Genomic DNA, 16,712 nt, shown 5'->3' with positions numbered 1-16,712 from the left:
GTATTTCACCCAACCAGAAGGCAATTGTTTTAATTACCAAACACTCTAGAGTCTGTTACAAACTTCTTAACAGGACAGCATCTGTTTTAGCATTATTGTATGTTCTTTCTAAATGTGACAAAGCAATTTGGCTATAGACATTTCAACCGTTCTTTGAAGTGAGCAAACTTATCTTGTAAAAGTATTTCTCAGTCTAAAAACCACAGAAAGGTAAACCTTGCATTATTTAACAAATTACTTGAACTGGGATTGTTTTAATTGCTACTATAACTTCAGTGTTGATCTAGAAGTTAGAGATATTACTTTACCATCAGCAGCAGTTTGACAAGGGATTCTGAGCAATGCTATCACCAGTGACATTTCCTGGCAGTTTCAGCCCTGGTGGTAAGATCAGTGGATAGTCAGATGTGGTCAATACGCTCCCTTCTCCCACTATTCACAATGAAGGAACCTGCAGGACTGAATTGGCTATTATAACTTAAGAGGACAGAGAACATCTGATGATATGATCTGGTAACTTCAATAATCCCACTGTTTGGCCTAGCATGACACTAGTCACGGCAGAATTAATTGGCTTCTTAACCTTACACTATGAAATAGCATTAAATAAATCACTCAGTTTCACTCTTCCCTATAACTCAGTCTGCTCAATGCTTTAATTTAGTTTCTTCTATGTCCAGTTCACTGTGGTTCTCTTAACCTCACTTTAAAACAGAGGTCCCCAATGCGGTGTCCGCAGGCGCCATGGCGCCTGTGGGGGCTTCTAAATGCGCCCGCATCCTGGCCGGCGGTGGAGCATCCGCTGAAATGCCGCCAAATTTCTACAGCGTTTCGGAGGCGATGCCTCTTGATGACGCCACTAAAGAAATCCGGCGGCATTTCGGCAGGTGCTCCACCATCGCCATGGTCCTTTATCTGGCACCTGCCAGACGAGAAGGTTGGGGACCACTGCTTTAAAGTAATTGCCACAACATGCATCTAACAAAGTAGTCATCCCTTGGAAGAGTAATACAATGTGGAATTCAGTTACGTTCTTAAGACTTCTTATTTCCTGAAGTTGCAGGTATGTATCTAACAATGCCGTGGAAGCAATGTCAGGGCTGGGAATTGCACATTACTGCTTGGTGACGTGTTGATTTAGAAGAGGTACAGACAAACTGCAAAGGAGGTCCTTTTAAGTCCTATGAAAGGGGGGTTGTAACCATAAAGTAGTATCTGAGAGGTGCAATACTTAGCAGATACCTCATTATCAGAAATGCTCAAAATCCCAACAAGACACTCTTCCTTGAAAACCCAGTAAATCTACCTTGCAGCACTCCTCAGAATCAGAGGCAAGCACTAAACTCAGGTCCTCCAGGCACTGAGAAGATCTGGATCTCTTCCCTTTGAGCGCAAAAGAAACCAGTGTTGATCAATAAGACGACAGTCCCACAGTTAACAAAACAGCTGTACAGTAAAGCTAAATTACAGGAAATACATATCCTAGATGTGTCAATGATTAGTGCAGTATAAATCCGTATATTAAAAGGACCCAGGAATCCCTGCTACACTCTTCTTCAGGACAAATTCTGTTTCCATCAATGGCTATGACCAATTGGTCAACCACTTCACAAGAATTTGCTAGAAAGGAACCTCCTCTCTCCATATGATAATTTTAATATTGTCAGAATTGACTACCTATTGTGGTACTGGACATCCTTACAATCCACAAACATCTTCATTTCTTACCATACAATTCTAAATTTTGTTTCAAGGGCAAGCATAACTCAAATCTTCCATCAACCACACTGCTAACCTGGCTTCTACATAGTAAAGTCCAGAAAACTACAGCATAAGGGCTAAATGCTTAGGTCTTGCATTAATGAATTAAAAGCTTCCCTCCAGTCTCAAGTCAGATGCTTAAAAAGTGGGAGCACCTTACAGCAGGTGTGATGCAAATTCAAGCAGCTGCCACCCTGAAGAATTTTTATTGCAGTCTAATGAACATAAAAAAAGATACAAATGATTCTGCACCTAAAGTGAAACCCCTCCTGTATAAGTGATCCTCGCCAGAGCTTTCGTTTGTTTAATGTGTAAGAACATTTGGTGCAGGTTAAAGATGTCAAAGTTACACCCTGGGTACAGGAGGGGCAGCAGCATCAGCGCCTCCAGCCTGCCCAGGAGCGACCCTCGCCTCCTTAGACTGTAAAGCTCTCTGGGAGCCGGCACCATCTTTTGTTCCGTGTCTGGGCAGCGCCTGGCACAAGGGGCCCTGGGTCAGGGCTGGGCTCGGGTAACACGATCACCATCAATCCGGGTGCGGAGGAAGGAAGCACTGGGAGGAGGAGCCCGGGTCCCTCCCTTCAACCCCCGCCTCTCTGCCCGTAAGCCTCCTACCGGCCCTGCTGCCCCGGAACACAAGCCGGGACCGTCCGGGGACCTGCCTCTCCCTAGGCCCCGTGGGGTCAGCGGCTCCCGGAGCGCTCAGCGAGCGGGGTCGGGACCCAGACTCGCACAAGGCGCACCCCGGCCGCGCTCACAGGAGCTGGAGCCGCCCCCACCGGGACTCACCCGAGACTCCAGGCCCCTCGGAGCACGCGGCCCCCTCCCCCCGCCAGACCCGCCACTCACCGCCGCTAGCTACTTGTTTCCCTTCCGAGCGTCCGCCCCCAGCTGCTTCCGCCCCAGGCCCCGCCTCCACCGCACCAATGACCTCACTTCCGTTTCTCGTGTAGCTTCTCTGGTGACCCGTGCGCGCCAGTCACGGGGCGGCGTCCGAGTGCAGGAGGGCGAGGAGCCCGGGAAGTGAGCGCGGTGTTTGCATTGACCTGCAACTGGAAGGAAGCTGCGCACCCGTAGTGCTGGGTCTGAGGCCAGGGACACGGGCAGCCCCAGCAACTGCACAATCCCCGTCATTCCAGCCTGCAACCCACAAAACCTCAGCCAGAGGGTGATGATGAGTCAGCCTCGAACTGCACCTACACTACCAGGAAAAAACTAGGCAATAGCACCTGAGGAAAAATAGTAGCCCTGGATTTTGAATACACGCTGCTGTGATGGATGCTCTGTCCTTTGTAAACTAGTTAGACCTTTTCCTCAAACAGGCACCTTCCATAGCTACCCCTTAAATAACTTTAGATATTACTAAAAATGGGAGGAAGGACCTGGCTTTCAGCATTATGCTAAAAACAGAGTAACATCCTCCTCCCAGAAAAGGGACGCAGTTCCCAATTCTTGGGTAACATGGGCTTCTTATTCACCTCAATTACAGAGAAAGCATAACCCTAGCCAGCATCTGTTAATAATGTAGAGGACTTTAGGCTCTTACAAGATGCACAGTAAAAGTACTACGTTGGAGGTTCTTTGGAGATCTTGTTCTTAAGTCACTCCATAGTAACTTTATAATCCAGAAAGCAAGACTAGAAATGTTCTAAAAATAATGAAGTAAGATTATAGCAAGATGAAAAGGTAAGAATTAGAAAGTGAGAAACCTCCTACAGCATACAGAAGGATTTCAGGGTGAGAAATTTCTCAGGCTCATGGTTGACAATAAGCAGCATAGGCAAAGGAAAGCAGCAAGTAAATTAAGATTTTGTGCATATATTTTTTTTCTTAGCACAAATTCAAGTTTGACAGAAAACCAGAAAGGCTGCTGCAAATGCAGCAAATAGACCATATCCCACCTTCACATGTGTTATTTCTGGTCTACTTACCCTAAATACGGGAACACTAAAAGTCATCCCACCCAGTTATAGGAAAAAAGGCCCAAGTCACTCACATGTTACCACTCTGCCCTAGTTCCACTGTACTGTAAAAGAAGCTATCAAGACAAAAGGGATAAAGCAAGACAAGCTTTCCTCAGAGGAAGACAGGCTCAGACAGGAGTGAAAAAGATTAAAAGGGGATACAAAAACTGGAAAACCTTGATCATCAGTTAGACTAGAACAATCTCCAAGAGAAATAGGAAGCCTGGTTAAGATAGAGAATTGAAGTAAAGAAAATACTCAGTATAAGCAACATTCCTGCATTTATTGAGATGGACTAAATCTTAGAATTGTAGGAAGAAGCTGAGTGGACAAAATGTGTGAAACAGGTATATTGCCCAAGTTAGCTATTTTATCTGAAATTTTGCCTGAGTGTTACTCTGCCAGGCAAGTCTAGCTCTTAAATCAACTTTTCTTGGTGTTGCAGTTTAAGTGAACTAATAGGTAAATTTTCACCTCCAATAAGTTGCTGTTGGGCCTTAAGTGTTGAGGTTGTGCTTTGTGGGCCTAACAGGCTTCTCTGTTTGACCAGGGTAGTTGCATCTGTTCACAGTGTGAGTTAGGAGCTGCTGGAGGGTTGTCTTTGGATTGATACAAGCTCCTGCCTCACAGTCTCTGCTTTTTCCTACCAGGTAGGTTGGTTCAGTGGGGTACTCAGAATACAAAAAAGGTGTTTGGTTGTTGGTATGCCACAGATTACAGTCTTCATGCTGCCTTTAAAATAACCCATATAAACAGATAGCAATCTATATAACTGGGTTCTTCATCTTCCTGTTGTAAGTTAGTAGTAATGAGCTTGTCCTGTTTGATCAGTTACCAGATGCGAGGGAGGACTAGGAGAGGGGAATGTTTCAAGAACTGGGAGCCATTGCTCTATATATGACTCATCATGACTGACTGAAAAATATTCCCCAAATTGAGAGGTATAAAGAAGTTACTCCTCACTTCAAGATTTATTTTTTTTAATCAACGTAAAAAAAAAAAATCTAAACTTCATGTAAAGTCAGTAATCCTGCTTTAGTAAGAGTACAATAATGGGGACTTTGTGGGGATGGAAGCAAATTCAGGTTTGAAATGGACTAACTTACCTTATTATATTTGAAGGATGATCCTGAATTCCATTTTCAAAATGCCAAAAACTTTCAGCTTTCTATGGGTTGTGTGGACGTACTGAGTGTTTTACAGTACAATAGTCAGTCATAAATTGTGAGACAAATTGAGTCAAACTGATGCCTGTAAAAATAAATCTAGTCAGTAAGGTTATCAACTAGGGCTGTCAAGGGATTAAAAAAATTAATTGCACAATTAATTGTGTTGTTAAATAACACAATACCATTCATTTAAATATTTTTGGATGTTTTCTACATTTTCAAATATATTGATTTCAATTACACAGAATACAAAGTGTACAGTACTCACTTCGTATTTATTTTTATTAAATATTTGTGCTGTAAAAATGTTTTTCAATTCACCTCATACAAGTATTGTAGTGCAGTCTCTATCATGAAAGTTGAACTTACAAATGTAGAATTATGTACAAAAAATAACTGCATTCAAAAACAAAACAACCTAAAACTTTAGAGCCTACAAGTCCACTCTGTCCTACTTCTTGTTCAGTCAATCACGCAAAGAAGTTTGTTTACATTTGCAGGAGATAATGCTGCCTGCTTCTTGTTTACAATGTCACCTAAAAGGTGAGAAAAGGCATTTGCATGGCACAGTTGTAGCTGGCTTCACAAGATATTTACACGCCAGATGCACTAAAGATTCATATGTCCCTGTATGCTTAAGCCACCATTCCAGAGGACATGCGTCCATGCTGATGACAGGTTCTGATGGATAATAATCCAAAGCAGTGAGGACCACCACATTCATTTTCATCACCTGAGTCACATGCCACCTGCAGAAGGTTGATTTTTTTTTTTTTTTTTTGATGGTTCGGGTTTCGTAGTTTCTGCATCGGAGTGTTGCTCTTTTAAGACTTCTGAAAGCAAGCTCTACACCTCATCCCTCAGATTTTGGAAGGCGCTTCAGATTCTTAAACCTTGGGTCGAGTGCTGTAGCTATCTTTAGAAAACTCACATTGATGCCTTCTTTGTGTTTTGTCAAATCTGCAGTGAGAGTGTGTTCTTAAAATGAACATGAGCTGGGTCATCATTTGAGATTGCTCATAGCATAAAATATATGGCAGAATTTGGGTAAAACACAGCAGGAGGCATACAATTCTCCCCCAAGGAGTTCAGTCACAAATTTAATTAACACACTTTTTTTTTTTTTAAACGAGTATCATCAATATGGAAGCATGTCCTCTGAAATGGTGGCCAAAGCATGAAGGGGCATATGAATGTTCACCGTATCTGGCATGCAAATACCTTGCAATGCCGGCTACAAAAGTGCCTTGCAAACACCTGTTCTCACTTTTGGGTCACATTATAAATAAGAAGTTGGCAACAATGTAAACAAACTTGTTTATCTTAGCAATTGGCTGAACAAGAAGTAGGACTGACTGGGGTTGTAGATGCTAAAGTTTTACATTGTTTTGTTTTTGAGTGCAGTTATTTTACAAAAAAATCAACATTAGTAAGTTGCACTTTCACAGTAGAGATTGCTCTACAGTACTTATATGAGGTGAATTGAAAAATTATTTCTTATTATTTTCACAGTGTAAATATTTGTAATAAAAATAATATAAAGTGAGCACTCTGAAATTTAATATATAATTTTTGGATGTTTTCTACATTGTTCAGTATATTGATTTCAATTACAACACAGAATACAAAATGCAACTGATAGTCTGGTTTAACAGTACGATTAAAACTGTGATTAATTGCGATTAATTTTGATTTAATCACGTGAGTTAACTGTGATTAATCAATAGCTCTACTATCAACATGAAACCAACAGAGAAGACACCTTGTTGGACATTTCTGCTGCTCATATTATTGACACTTAGATTCCAAGGTGGTGGATTCCTTAGCATTTCTTTACATTGACAACTTTACACGTCTGCATGCTAAGTCATAACTTGCCCCATTTGACATATTCTACCCCTTCATACACAAAGGTGAAATCCTGGCCCCGTTTAAGTCAATGGCAAAACTACCACTGACTTCAATAAAGCCAGGATTTCACCTCAGGTGTCAATCACGTGGTCCAAAATTATGCCACCTAAAGTAAGTTGATAGCTGCATGAAAATAGCAAGTATTAATCTGTCTTTATGACACCTGTATACAAAGTTAAGTATTTTCCTTATCTGTAAAATGGGGAAGAGGGCCAAATTAATCCATGGTATAAAACTCTTGAAATTAATGGAGTTATAGCAGGGATGAATCTGACTCAGAGGTTACGGCAGAGGCTTAAGGTCACTAAGGGAGCTGTGTTAGCAAAGGCTTTACAACAACTCAAGCGTTCCTGGCTGTAAGGCCCTGAGCTCAATCTACCAGACCATACAAGATTACAAACAGTAAGGTATCCACCCTTATTTAAGCTCTAATTAGCGAGAAATCCTTCTGGTCCGTACCTATATCACGGAGAGACAGTGAACTGCTTAAAGAACAGGAGTACTTGTGGCACTTTAGAGACTGATAAATTTATTTCAGCATAAGCTTTCATGGGCTACAGCTCACTTCTTCGGATGCATAGAATGGAACACACAGACAAGATATTTATACATACAGAGAACATGAAAAGGTGGAAGTATGCATACCAACTGGAAGAGGCCAATCAACTGAGATGAGCTATTATTACCAGGAGAAAAAAAGCCTTTGAAATGATAATTGAGATGACCCATAGAAGGTGTGAGGAGAACTTAACATAGGGAAATAGATTCAATTAGTGTAATGACTCAACCATTCTCAGTCTACGTTTAAACCTAAGTTAATTGTATCTAATTTGCATATTAATTGAAATTCAGCAGTCTCTCTTTGGAATCTGTTTAAGTTTTTGTTGCAAAATTGCCACCTTCAAGTCTGTCACTGAGTGGTTAGAGAGGTTGAAGTGTTCTCCGACTAGTTTTTGAATGTTATGATTCCTGATGTCAGATGTGTCCATTTATTCTTTTGCGTAGAGACTGTCCGGTTTGGCTAACATACATTGCACAGCGGCATTGCTGGCACATGATGACATATATCACGTTGGTAGATGTGCAAGTGAGCTGTAGCCCACAAAAGCTTATGCTGAAATAAATTTGTTAGTCTCTAAGGTGCCACAAGTATTCCTGTCCTTTTTGCGGATACAGACTAACACGGCTGCTACTCTGAAACCTGAACTGCTTAAGGCATTTCTGAGGTAGAGTTCTAGTCCTCCCACAGAGAAACTAAAGAGCAAATGCTACTAAATACGCTTAAATGGCATCCATGTCAGTTTCCCCCTTTTTAAAGAAAAGGTGGGACACCGTAAACATGAACCATTTCTAATCTCGCAATATTAAAAGCTTTCCCAAATCTTGATAGTTTAATATCTCATCACTTGCAGTTCACTGGAAGACATGAAAGCAAGCTAAAATGGTTCAGAAAGACTTAATACTCAATAGCTGTTTCATTCCGAGAAATTAAAAGCGTGAAGTTTCTTAGTGAAATGTAGTAACAGCTTACAGACACCTGAAAATTGGAAGCAAGAGTAAATGTTTGCCATCTCAATATTTTTTAAAATGAGGTTTTTATCTCTTCTCATTTTATATGTTTAACTCCTATTAATGGGAATGTGCATATATCAAAAGAATAGGACCCCATCAGTGAGAACTGAAGCTGGCATCCACTTCTGTCTGCATTACAGCAACAGAAAAAAAGGCTAGTATTGAATAGAATCACTGGTATTTCTAATTTGTCATTTGGAGGTGGTAGAAGAGGTATTGAGGAGAAAAAAAAAAACTATAAATTAGCAACACAAAAGGAAAGACTGACAGGATCAACTACACTGAAACTCCGCTATAACACGATAACTGGGGTCCAAAAAATTCAATCGCAGTAAATCGGGGTTGCGTTGTAGAAGGGTTACGAAAATTTACCATTTCAAGCCAGTCAGTTTCTCTTGGGCAGAAAATGACTTGTATTTGCGAACTGCCCATAACAGTAACTGAAAGGGTGTAGCAATAAATAGTGACAGCACAAACTAATCAACCTATTAAATGAGCCAGAATCAACCTGAGAATGGCTGGGTTTGGACTTTGAACCAGAGTTTTGGGATCTGGCAGACTGGGGCTGGAGCAGCTCTCGAGAGATCTGTAGAAAGGCGCTCAGCCGACTCCCCTCACCCGGAGATCCAATTGCAGCGTTTGACACTGAGAAGTTGCTGATATTCAGAGCAGAGTTTGTGCCACTGTTTCTGTAGCATCCCTCCCAGCTGTCAGCCATGCGGTGAGAGATCGGGAAACACTTGGCGAGAGCAAGGAAGACATGCAAGGGGCAGAGGGGAAGTGGGGATGGGGGAGAGGCAGTGGGGAAGGCGCTCCCCCCCCCCCCCCCCCCCGGTGCTTCAGCAGCGCTCCGGCTGCTTTTTTCTTTTTCTTTTTTTTGCTTGGGGCAGCCGGAGCTACCTTATGATCGCGTTATATCCGAATTTGTGTTATCGCGGGGTGTGTTATAGCGGAGTTTCACTGTATCTCAAAGCACAGACTTGACAAAGAATCTTCAACCCTGGATTCCAGATTGACCTAGGGGGTTCAGCTACAGCTGTAAGGTTAGTAGAGAAGACATACTTGGGTAGCAGTGTCACACCTTCACTTATCCACATTAGACGTGTATCAGCTCCAGAAAGTCTTCAGGAGTGTAGACTCTGCAATGCTGAAACAGTTACCAATGAACAGTGGGCTGAAGATGCCCAGCTATAATAGAGCATCTGAAAGGAATGGCTCAGCTGTATAAAGCAGAACCTTTGAATACTTCAGGAATGGTAGTATAGTTCCTGAAAAGTAAAGCAACTCTTCGAAGAAACCATTTATCTGCCCAATGCCATCAGACTGCTGCAATAAAAATCCAACAAAACAGGACCTTCCTTGACATTTTATGTGCAACGAAGTTAACCATCTTATTCATGGTTTTCCTTTAATTTCATTATACATACTAAGGAAAAATGAAAGTTACTTGGAACCTAAGTTGAGAAGACTCTACATATTTATACCTATGGATGTAACATTGTCTGGTGGTACCTAACAGTAGAACCTCCTCCAAGCAGTGCCCCTTAGAACACATGTGCACTGCCTTCTCCTCATCATCATTTCCAAACATTCCCAGGGCATGGCTATATAAGGAGACACTGTGCTGTCTACCACCTCAGTTCCTTCCACCACCAACCGAGAAAGACCATTAGACTTTGAAAAAGAGGGGAACGTGGACAAGAAGTGTGAATATGCAGAGGCATCTTGAAGAACTCCGGTTACAAGGAATCAGCCTTCATTTCTTCTTTGAGGGCTCCGCATATTCCCACTTATGGGTAGTTTGACAAGCAGTCCTGAAAACCAAGGAGGTGAGAACAGAGTCCTAGTTAAATAATTGAAGGACAGTTCTGCCAAAGTTGGCATGTTCTCTTCAAGCTAGACTAAAATGTTTAGTCCAGGGGTAGTCTATTTTTTGTCAAGGTATAGTCAAGGTCCAGACTCCAGAGAAACATTTTTTTTACATCGCAACAACAAGAACGATAAGTAAATAAAATGATTTTGCAGTCTATTCAAAAGCATCTGTTTGTCTGGATTTGACCCGCAGTCCACCTACTGACTACCCAGGTTTAGTCAATATGTGCACTTATTTCCAGGTATCAGCCTTGCAAATTTACTGAATAGAATCTCATTTAAAACAAGCAAAAGATGCTGCTACAGCCCTAATAGAACAAGACCATACAACAGCAGGCACAGAATTTCTGCTAATTTGTAAGACTAAATAGAATCCATCTTGAAGTAGTCTGAGCAGACACATTCTAAGCCTTATTTTTCTTAAGAAAAAGACCCTAGATGAACTCCAAAATCTCCGATTTCAATTTTAATAAAGACTTGTTCTAGCAACTAAAGTATGTAATGCAGATTCCACTTTATTAGCATGAGGTTTTGGGGGAAAAAAAGGTAAATTTATTTTCTGATTGATATGAAACTCAGATAATATTTTTGGTAAAAGCCTGGGAGCAGGTCTCAGAACCACCTCATCTTTATGAAAATTTGTAAATGGCAAGTCAGACATCAATCAGAAGGGTGAATGAATTGCACACCCTCACGTTGTAGCAATAGTGGAGATCACTTTAATAGACAAATAAGGAATATTCCACCAGAAGCTCAAAAGGTAGCCTCATAAGCATAGACAAAAGTCAGATTAAGAGACTGAATCCCTTAAAGGAGGATACATGTTGAAAGTTAGAAAGTTTACAAATGGGTTATCTAAACAATGGTAGAAAGAGATCTACCATCAGCCAGAATATGATAAGCTGAAATAGCTGCCAGGTAAACTTCTGAAGAATATGACCTTTCAGATTTTAAGTACATAAAATGTTTCAAAGTACGTGGTATGGAAGCTGAAACTGCAGAATCAGGTTTTACCTGCATGTAAGCAACAAATCTAGACATTTTAAATGGTAACACTTTTTAGTAGACAGTTTTCTATAATTAAGTCGTATATTCGGTTCTAATGTGGATCATAACTATTCAAGACTAGTCAAAGTCTGATAGCCCAAGCAGTCAGATTAAGAGAGACTAAGGATTGAGATGAACTATCCTGCCTTGTTCCTGTGACAAGAGATCTGGAGACAGACGCATATGAAGACTGACACCTAAGCAAGTCTGTATACCACTGGAGCAATCAATATAATTTTTGCCTTGATTAATTTTCAGCACTTTCTGAAATAATGGAAGGAGTGGAGGGAACATACAAAAGACCCCTTCCTCAGTATAGATGGAAGACATCCGAGATGGACTGACTGTCCCTCCCCATTCTTGAACAGAAGCGAGGACACTTTTTGTTGATCCTTGTATCAAACAGATCTACATCAAACCAGACCCAACAGGAGAATGTCTTATGCTACTTGATCCTTCAAGGATCACCTGTGAATCGGAGAACTCTCTCTGCTGAGAGAATCTGCTAAGCACATTGCTTTCCTCTGCTAAATGCAGGGCCACTGGATAGATCTCATGAAGAATGCACCCATCCCATAATCTGACCACTTTCGCATATAACAGGAAAGAAGACCCCCTTTTTTGTTCATGTAAAATAGAGCGATTTAATTGTCCGTCACTAACTGAACAACCTTTCCTTTTATAAAAAGGAAAGGTATGAGGGGCAAATGAATGGCTCTTAATTTCAAATACATCTATTGCAAGATCTGTTCTTGAGAAACACAATGATCTCAGATTGTAAATTGACATTAATGTGCCCCCCATCCACTATTTAATGCATCTGATGTTATAATGACCAATGGTGAAGTGGGACTGAACAGGTTACCTCTGGTCTCTCCGTTTACCACCGTGGCGAATTCAGAACATCCTGAACCATGGTGACAAGACATTTTAAAGACTGTCCAGGTAGGTATGTAGATTTGAGACATCCAATGCTACATCAGTCTCATTCTGAGATGAGCAAATGGAGTTACTTAAGTGGTAGCTGCCATCAAACCCAAGAGATCCAGGAAGAGGATAACTTCAGGATTGACAGGCTCAAATTAGCAAAACCACTTGCTCTACTTTAGAAATCTGTCCTCTGGAAGAAAAGCTTTCCCTGCTATTGAGAGCCTATTTATAGAACCTGTAAGAAGAATTCTCTGAGTTGGACAGAGATTTTATTTTTTTTTGACATTTAGAAGCAGACCCAGAGCTGAAAAGAGGGACACAGTTAACATGATGTGAAGTGACAGATCCTTGCTTGCAGCAGCTTTTGGTGACCTATAATATGGGTAAACAAAAATACCCCGTTTTCTCATGTCTGCTGTTACCACAGAAAGGCACTTTGGGGGAAAAAAATACTTGGCACTATGGTCCCAGTGGACATGCCAAACACAAGCACCTTGTACTGGAAATTGCATCCCACCACCATGAAATGCAGGTAATTTCAATGACTATGTCAGGTAGAGATATGAAAGTAAGCATCCTTTAAAATAGAGTGTGGTGTGGCAAACCAATCCATAGATGCAAACAAGAGTTATAGAGGCCAGGGTTAACATACAAAATTGGAACTTCCAGATGCATCTGTCCAATTTTAGTTTTAAGAAAATTGTACAGATATACACAACCTTTTTTTTCCTGTACCAGGAAGTATCTTGAACAGAACCTCTGACCTCAGCGATATTTGGGAACCACCTTGACTACTCCTACCTGGAGCAGCTTGTGTAGTTCTGTAAGTAGAATAGCCTCATGGCAGGGTTCCCTGAAAAGAGCAGGGTGGGGGAACTGAAAGGTGACAGTCTTTCAAACTGAATGACATAGTGCCTGTAAGTTGGATATAATCAGCCTCCATTTGTTGATGAATAGAGCTAGCATTACATTAAAAAAGGACAGATGCTCACTGATTGGTCCACAGTTCTCACATCAAATCTGAGGCCTGGTGTTCAATGAAGGCAAAGAAAAAGGAACAGATGTTTCATCTTAGATCTGGATCTGAAAGACCTATTTTTATGCTGGGTTTGAAATGCTGGGGGTTGCTGTTGCTGACATCTCAGATTTGAGGAAAAATAAAACAGACAATTGAGGGTAATATTGCTCTAATATCAAAAAAGGACAGTCCTTTCTGAGCCAGGGCTAAAGACCCAGAGAATGAGCAGTGGATCTAATTTCCTTTAATTTCTCCAACAATTTGTAAGTCTGATTGCTGAAAATATCTGCCTTTCAAAGGGGATGATCTTTCATCTTAATTGTAGTAAAAACAACAAGGAGTACTTGTGGCACCTTATAGACTAACACGTTTATTGGGGTATAAGCTTTCATGGGCTAAAACCCACTTTTTAGCCCACAAAACCTTATGCCCAAATAAATTTTAGTTTATAAAGGTGCCACAAGTACTCCTCGTTGTTTTTGCTGATACAGACTAACACGGCTACCGCTCTGAAACCTTAAATGTAGTGTTTGCAGCTAGAGAAAACAAACGGAGTTAAGCATGCCTACTCAAGTTAACTGTGGATGCAAGTGCTCTGGTGAAAGAGTCTGAAACATCAAAAGATGCTCTGAGGGCATGCTTTCCCATAATCTGTCCTACCAAAATAGCACCAAGAACGTCAAACTCAATGAGTGGTTTCCTCCACAGCCACAATGGAACTTTTGAGCAACCTCAGAATGAGAGAAAGCAGAAGCTGCACTCACATGCTCATCAGGTGACAAATCAGGTTCAAAATCAATATCTATTTGTTCCTGCTCAAAAAAGGGAGCTGTCTCCTTATCCTCTTCTTCAGAGAGCATATTAGGTACAACTGTCTAAGCTGCCAATGGGTCCAGAGGAACTAGATCTGAGGACTGTTAACTGGATCCTTATCAGATGAAACACAGGCATCTCTCTATCCATAAGGAGGATAATCCAAAAATTCTTGTGGTTGAGCTCAACAGAGCCATGAATACCACAGTTGCCAATCTCTCTAGTAGCTGGGATGCAGAAACACACACAAGAGGAGCAAAAGGATCAGGGGGCATACCCCAGGATGAATCAGGTTTCTTAAATTATTCCTCTGTCCTCCTCTTAAGTAGGATCCAACCTCAGATCCGTTATGAACTGTACCAGAGACAGCAATGGAACAATATAGTGAAGAGAGATAAAAGGTAAGAAAGATCTCCCTAGAGATCTCATAGGAGTCTTAGGAAATGGGGGCATAGATGGATCTGGAGAAAGGAGAAAAGCAGAGGAAATTTAGTCTCTTTTCAAGTGAAGAAGCAGATTGTTTTTTCTTCATCAACAATTTCCTGTCAGTCAGATCCAAGGAACACAGACACAAGAAGGTGCACATCTGTCACCACTGTTAACATCCTCTTTGGATCGTAGGATAGTCCTGGAACAGGAGTGGAGGATGGAACTGGTGCCATAAGCCTGGAGAGTATCAGACCAGAGAAATACTCAAGTCCACAACTCTGGACTTTAAAGTGGAACCCAGAACTGATTTAGGTTTCAAAATCTGCAGCACAGAGGTTATGTCAGAACTGGGTGGATCCAGTAAGTTGATCATATAAGATCTGGCACTACTAACACTTGCCACCTTCACCTTCAACTTTTTCAGAACCAATACAGTTGGAACCAAAATGGCTCTAGGTTTCTTAGCAGGCAGTCAGTTCTTTTCTACCAACAGTGCCTTCGAAGCCTTGACAGCTTTAATCAAAGGATCAAGAGCCAGCACTGACAAAGATCTCAACAACTTGGAACCCTTACACAAGTTAGACTTACATATGGAAGTAACCAGAGCTGAAACAGGGCTCTTGGTCTTTGGATCCCATGAATCTTCAGAACAAGATAGCGTAAGCAGCAAGAGCTTCTTAAAACAGCAGTTTTTAGTCTGTTCCGCCAGTCCCTGCATGCGAAAATCTGGTAAGCAGAACACCCAAAAGGAGAGTAGCTTTCTCCTGGACACCTAATGAGTTCATCCAGTGCCAGGAAGGCAGCTGGAAATGAAGCATATCTCATGAAGCCCCAGCTGCTGCTGCTGCTGCTCCACCCTCACATGGACCCAACCGTATGTACTGTCTATAGGGCCCTACCAAATTCATGGTCCATTTTGGTCAATTTCATGGTCATAGGATTTTAAAAATCATAAATTTCATGGTGTTGTAATTGTAGGGGTTCTAACTCAAAAAGGGGGGTGTGTGTGTGTGGGGGGGAAGATTGCAAGGTTATTGTAGAGGGGGTTGCGGTACTGCTACCCTTATTTCTGTATTGCCGTTGAGACACTGACTTCAGAGCTAGAGAGCGACGGCTGCTGGCCGGGAGCGCAGCTTTGAAGGCTGAACTGCTGCCCACAGTAGCACAGAAGTAAGGATGACATGGTACGGTATTGCCACCCTTACTTCCATGCTACTGCCTTCAGAGCTGGGCCCTGAGTCAGCAGCTACCACTCTACCCGCCCAGCTCTCCAGGCAGCAGTGCAGAAGTAAAGATGAGAAGGCATGGCATCTTGCCACCCCTACTCCTGTGCTGCTGCTAGTCTGGCACTGTCTTTAAAGCTGGGCACCCAGCCAACAGCCACTGCTTTCCAGCTGCCCAGCTCAGTAAGGGTGGTAATACTGTGATCCCCCCTAAAATAACCTTGCAACCCCCTGCAAACTTCCTTTTGGGTCAGGGCCCCCAATTTGAGAAACGCTGGTCTCCCTCATGAAATCTGTATAGTATAAAGTAAAAGCACACAAAAGACCAGCTTTCATGGTCCATGACACATTTTTCATGGCTGTGAATTTGGCAGTGTCCTATCTATCTATACTTAAAAACTACCTTAATACTAAAAACTATATTAAGAACTTCTGTCTGGTGCAGCAGTGGAAGGAACTGAGATGGTATAGGGCGCAGTGCCCCCTTATATAGCCTCCCCCTCAGAAATGCCAAGGGAAGGGGTAGGAGAAGGCATATGTGCGCTCTAATAGGCACTACAGTTGAAGAAGGTTCTACTGTTAGGTGCCACCAGGTGGTACAACACTCGTCAGCGGCAATATGAACATGATATGTCAAGGAAAATTGTGCTATATATGTATATTGGTATTAATGCTGCTGGGTTAGTCTCAGGATAGTCAGAGCATCTGTATGGCCTTTTTTAAAAAAAAACAAAAACCAACCAACCAGAGAAGTTAAATTGTAGTGCCCTACACAATGGGGCACTGATCCATGACTAGGGCCCCTTATTGCTTCCATAACACAGATAAATATTTTTCGTTTAATTCATACCATAGTGAAATGTATCCCATGATAAGAACAAAAGTACTTGATGTGGTGCTATAGCACACCACATCAAATTTCCATCAAAGTTTATAGGACAGTTAACCAAAAGATCTCATGACCAATATATAGTTAATCCACTTTCTCACTGTACTAACATGT

The 16,712-nt window shown here is 41.7% G+C and overlaps 1 protein-coding gene across 6 annotated transcripts in view; it reads right to left on the bottom strand.

Moving 5' to 3' along the window:
• The window catches only part of PSEN1 (presenilin 1), a 67,582-nt gene extending 57,026 nt beyond the window's left edge, over nt 1-10,556 (bottom strand). For 2 of the 6 annotated variants that reach the window (XM_032781366.2, XM_075065423.1), the window contains exon 1: nt 2,611-2,688. The gene's annotated coding sequence lies outside the window, so the exon portion shown is untranslated. Of the gene's footprint in view, nt 1-2,610; nt 2,689-4,827; nt 5,094-9,439 lie in introns of those variants that run through there. The other 4 variants (XM_075065422.1, XM_075065421.1, XM_032781363.2 and 1 more) reach the window with 4 other exon arrangements.
• Between the last annotated feature and the right edge of the window lie 6,156 nt (nt 10,557-16,712).

Source organism: Chelonoidis abingdonii, chromosome 4, assembly GCF_003597395.2.
Source record: "Chelonoidis abingdonii isolate Lonesome George chromosome 4, CheloAbing_2.0, whole genome shotgun sequence".
Classification (NCBI taxonomy): domain Eukaryota; kingdom Metazoa; phylum Chordata; order Testudines; family Testudinidae; genus Chelonoidis; species Chelonoidis abingdonii.
Note: the sequence above shows the minus strand (reverse complement) of the source record. Positions and strands in the feature narration are given on the sequence as shown.